Consider the following 6,291-nt stretch of genomic DNA (forward strand, 5'->3'; position numbering starts at 1 on the left):
AGGACAATTCTTAAGACACCAAATTGAAGCTCTTGATTACTTGCTTTTTCCCACGCACCTCAAGTTGTATAGATATAAATATAGCTATGGTAGCCTTACAAAATCTTTAATAATACAAATACAGTGGGGGGGGGAGTTACGATAGCTTCTACTTATGGGTAAAAATATAGATAAAATGACAGATATTTATCCTGCTGTAAGCAATAACTAAATAAATGTATTGTATCCTCTATACAATATTATTTTTGAAAGCTATAGACTGTGCATGTTAAAAAGTACATGCTATTTATAATCTCTTTCTTGAACTTGGAAACAGAAAACTAACACTGGCTTTCAAAGTCTGTATTTTTATTATAAGGCTCTATATTTCTTTACTCTCAAGTGAAATGTCTATTTAGGTGCTTTACTGATATAATTCTTATAACTGTACAACCATATAATAAGCTTATGTGGGCTGAAGATACAGCTCTTGTGTTTTCTGAGTCCCTTCTCTGTGATTTGTTTTCTGACTTTTCCTTTGGAGGGTGAAGAAATAAGACACTATATGGCTCTGCTTTTTAGTGCATGGATCAGAGACACATCTATGAACAACTGCCTACGCAATTGATTACTGGGCAATATAATTTCTCAGTTTTTGTGGGTAAATGAGTGCTTCTCGCCATGGACCTAGCTTGTGCATCAATTTAGGTAAGCATACTGCTGCAGCAGCCTTGAAACTATTGCTCTCTGATTGTACCAATTAGCAAATCCTGAACTTTACCACCAGGAAAAGACATAGCTCCACATTTATGAATGCCTGGCTTTTGAGAATTAGAGTAATTATGTCACCAAACCTACCATTGATTTTCAGATAGACATCTCAATAATTTTATAAGAGTAAAAACCTTTCCAAAAAAACACACTGATATTTTTATAGCAGAAATAATACTTAGGGATGAATACAGTGATTTGATATGTGAGAACATTTAAGAGAGAGAGAGGTATTTTACTTGAACAGAATTTAGATGTGTTTCTGGGTTGAGTCTTTGATTATAAATTTCATGTTGGAGGGTTTTGACTGTGTGAGAACTTCTGAAATCTTATTTCCTTGGACAAGGGGGTGGAGAATTCAGAAAATAATAAAAAGCATGTGCTATTATTAAAGTAGAGTATGGTGCTATTTCAAAATCATGGACAATGATAAATTTAAGACATTAAAATTCTCTAAGTTGTAGTTTTATAACTCACAGCTGGTTCTTACATCCCAGGCCATTCATCGTTTGTGACCAGATCACATATCCTTAACCAAATACACATTAAAAGATTTCTGTTCACAAATTAAACCTGAATTGAATTTAGCACACAGGGCTCTTTAGTTATCCATTAAGGTTTTGTTTTTAATTTTTTTCTTCTTACAGTGTTTTTATAACCAGCAAGAATAAGTTAATAACAGTATTTAAGGCAAGATAAAGCCAAGTATTACAATGGCAATGTCATTCACAATGTCACAGAAACTTGTTTTCCTCCTATATTATAGTGACATTATTTCATTTTGGGCAAGAAACTGAATAATCATTAATACATTCCATGAAATCATAGATATATAGGATTATATGTTCTAGAGCTCTCATTTTACAAATTATCTTTGCCATGATCTGAATGAATAAAGTATTTTAATTCAGAATTAATCTCTGTTTACTTCAGGCTGGTTTTTCTAGAAATTTACTATAAATCAGTGTTTGAAAGCACTATTTAAGACAACTTCCAGTATTCACTTTTCTTCATATCTCCCTCTGCATAGTTAAGAAATTATTATGACTTTGAAATGACATCTATGCAGTCATTTTGTAGTATGTAGGTGGGGAAGACATACAGAAATAATATATTTTCCCTTGCAGTATTTCAAAATCGTGCATTTAGTTTCCGGAACACACACACACACACATACACACACACACACACACACACACACACAGTCTGCATTTCTTTTAGTTCAGTAAGCACATTTTGTATATATTTGCCCTGAAACATTTTCCCTATCCTGGGCATGGTGTTTCATGAACTGATTTTATCACCTATACAAGAGAATTTTACAAATGTTCTCACTAAGAAACCAAATAAATAAGTGTATAGTCAAATTAATGATTGGTTATATTCATAAGGATGAGTTTATTTATATTATTTTCTTTATTGGGACCACATTTATCTTTTTCTTGTATCCCCTTTTATCTTCATTTCTTCACACATGGTACTAGAATAGCTTTCTATAACAAAAATATATTTGAGAGCTAAATTGCGGAGGAAGATAATTTTGGGGTAAGGACATGGTACTGTTAACACTGTTGATTCTCTGGCCCCAAAGATCTTTGGGATTGTTCATTGTTCAAATAGTAAATTTCTGATGCTCCTCTTCAGAAATCTGAGGCCTGAGCTCTTCTTTGCTATATCTAAGAAAAGGAAGCCACTATATAATACATTGAAGAATCTGGAGAAAACGGTCACCCAATATTACATGTGCTTGTTTGGAACCAAACCATGGGAGAGGAATCCTTCCAAGCAGTGTTAAGTTGTCTGCCCTTTCATTGGTGTTTGTGTTTGTGTGCAACTTTAACATTAAGGGGAGTCAAGCACAGGTATTGAAAAAGGAAGAGGACTTTTAAGGTGAAATGAGATCTGGAAATGTTTCAAAGATACCCTAAACCAGACAGGAGAAATTCTGTTTCTAATAGTAAGAATTTTGAACCTTAAAAGTGAGGGTGCAGAATGAAAAACATTTTTTACAGTTCTAAAGTATGTAATGAAGTAGGACAGTGGTTCAGGTGAAATGAAACATAATTTTCATAATTATTTAAGTGTGAAAGCATATAATTGGGTTCATTCATGGTCTTTCAAGGGACAGTGTTGGGCAGTGGAAAAATGAAGAAGAAATTTGTCTTATTTTTCAGTATCATGCTATATAAATCTGAGCAAGTCATTTAAATTGTTTAGGGCCTACAGGGGTACAAAATGAAAAGGATTCTAACACTGTTAACATAAGAAGAAATGCAAGATTTATGATTATTTCTTTTTTTAATTTTTTTAAAAGATTTTATTTATTTATTTGACAGAGAGAGATCACAAGTAGGCAGAGAGACAGGCAGAGAGAGAGAGAGAGGAGGAAGCAGGCTCCCTGCTGAGTAGAGAGCCTGATGCGGGACTCGATCCCAGGACCCTGAGATCATAACCTGAGCCGAAGGCAGCGGCTTAGCCCCCTGAGCCACCCAGGCACCCAAGATTTTTATGATTATTTCTGATGCCTGATTTTTCATTGTTGTTTGAGCTCTTATGCTTTGAAAGGATATATTCTATTTACTGTGATAGTGTCATTTACTCATTTGTTCAAAGATATTTACAAGAGTATTGACTAAAGAGCATGGCTATACTTGCTATCAGAGACTCCTAAGATAGAGTTCCAAACCTTTAAAATATTCATAGTCTGCTGGGTGAAGCAATATACCAAAATTATCAACAATGTAATATGAGTTATGATAAAGACACGCCCACATTTCTATAGGAAGTCAGAAGAGGATATTCTAATTTTGCCTCAGAGAGATTGGAAGGCTTCATAGAGGAGGTGATCACTCAACTAGATTGATGGTAAAAATGGGACCACTTTAGTTTCTTGCCAGTAGACCAAAAATTGCCCCAGGAAAGCTGAGTTTAATTGTGCTGTTTAGGAGGCTCTTAGCTTTAAAACATTCTTTTTTGGTGGCTTTTAATTTAATTTTTTAAAAATTAACATTATTGTGAAGTTCTGCTTCTGCCAATTTGTTTTGATATTGATTTTTCTTCCATGTCTTCTTTTATGTTACAAGGGGAGGAAAGGGGAAACAGGAACTACTAAGTGTGATTAATAGGACTACTTGCTACCTATTCAATAACTCCATTTTTTAAGTGGTGTGTATGAGGGCCTGTGGATATGTGCATGTATATGCATGCTTATGTATGACAAAGAAAATGTAAGTGAATATGACTGTGAGACTTCATACCTTTTGAGATAACAGGAATGATGCTGGAGTAACAACAACTCAAATATGGAAACTTACACCCAAATGGTTTGAAATATTTGATGGGATTCTAGGGCTTTCCAAGAACAGCTAAATATATAAACATTTTTTTCCTTTCTATTATAGGATAGAAAAGATCGTGTTAGAAGGATTCTCTTTCTAGCAGTGAAAAGGAGCAGGTAGCAGGAGGGCTTGGTACATAGAAAATATTTGAAACAAAATCAGAATTTAATGACCTAAACCAGTGTTTCTCAAACTATAAAGTGCATAAGAACCACCTGGAGAACTTGTTAAAGTACAGGAGGCCTGGGGTTGGATTGAATGAATTTTCATTTTTTACAAACTCACAGGTGAGGCTGATACTGCTGGTTGAGGATCACACTTGGGAGAACATCTAATCTAGACCAGTGCCTCTCAAATTTAATCTGTATATGAATCACCTGGGGATCTTGTCAGATTGAAGATACTGATTCAGTAGGCCTGGGGTGCATGGGAAAATTTGCATTTTGAACAAACTCAGAGGTGAAGCTGGTGCTGCTGGTCTGCAGATCACGCTGTGAGAAGCAAGGCCTTAGATGCTTTCCTACATTATGAGTCCAAGTCATGTGACATGGCCTGATGATTTCAGAAAATAATAGCATCAAGTAACAACTTCAAATTCATTTCCTAAGCAAATAATATTGTATCCTTACCAACAATAACTAATAATTAATGTTCCTTCTTTTATATCATATGAATAATATTACAACCTCACTGAGAAGTATTTCCTGAGCTCCTGTTCCCCATATAAAATACCTGCCCTAGTTACTGTAAAAGTTAGGTGAAACATAGGTTTAAGTAGCTTCTATAACTACTGTGGCTATGTATTAAATGTATTATATTTCTCTAATTGTGATAAGTTGTGTATGAGTACAGAAGGTAAAAATGTATTGGTCCAAGATGTCCAAAAGAAAATCTTAGAAATAGTACTATTAAAGTTGTGTTATTTAGCCACCCCCTTGTTTAAAAATTCTGTTTAGTTAGACAAGTTCTATTTATATAAAGCAAAGGTTGAACTAAATCTAGTGAAATGAGCTAGAAAATATACTTATTTTTGATCAGATAGCAGTCCCTTGTGGATTATATGGATGTGGGTGTGAAAGAGCCGTACTGGTAGGTGTTGGCTGTCTTCAACCTACATTTTCGTGGTAATTGATAATTCTCCATTCCTCCTCTTCTGTGTAGACCTTTTAAAAATAGAGAAGTGAAGTAATGATAGTATATTAAGGAATTTGAAGTACAAATTTCCAAGAGAATATTCAAATAAAAAATGCAAGGGATAGCATCTGTAGTATATACTTTGGCCAACTTTGAGTGATTTTAGACACCCTAGGGATGCGTGCATTTCTCTTCTCTTATGCCCCTCCCATTCACAAATTTTCAAGTGATGTGATAGTGTTAAATTCAATGACTCAACACAGTTTGAGTAAATTTCTCAGTTCTTAGTTTATTTTTTTTGGTGGACTTGATCAAATATGGGAAACTGATCATGTTAATGCAAGTGCCCAAATCTTCAGCCAAATAAATGTAAATATATTTAAAGTATTAATACAGTTTTTAACAGAAGTTTTTGTCTGAGGTATGTGATTTTTGTATTATTAATTCTGAGGCCAAATGATTGTCTTTATAACAATAATAGATGTTTCAGTGCTATTGTCATTTTACTCCTTCCCATTTTCTAAGTATATTAATTTTGATCCACTCACCAAATTGGACTCTTGCAGGAAAAAATTTTACTTGAAGGGTATTTGACTTCTTAAAATACTACACTTGTGTCTTACTATCTAACCAAGTGAAGTTGCAGACTATAATTTAAAAATGTAGTTGTTTGGGATAGAGGAGAAGTGGTTCTTAACCTTTTTGGAAATATCTATTTACAGAAAATGCTCAAGAGTACACACAAGGAAATTTTGCAGACAAAGTAGTGGATATTTATTGGCCTTTTGAAGGAAAATTAACAACTCTGATCTTGATAATTGAGGTGAAGTTAACAAAAATGCCATCTTTTTTCTCTTTTTTACATAGACATTGAAACCAGATGGATCAATAGACTGTTTTTCTAAATACATCATTTTGTTTTTATTGCGTAAACCTTGCCTTACAAATAAGCCTTTATACTGATTTGTAACATGGAAGCAAGTGGACATCTGGCTTCTGTGAAAAATATGATTCACTCATTTGCATTTTTAAATTCCATTCATTCCATTTTTAAATTGTTCACTTGTCC

The sequence above is a fragment of the Mustela nivalis genome, assembly GCF_964662115.1.
Source record: "Mustela nivalis genome assembly, chromosome: 6".
NCBI lineage: Eukaryota > Metazoa > Chordata > Mammalia > Carnivora > Mustelidae > Mustela > Mustela nivalis.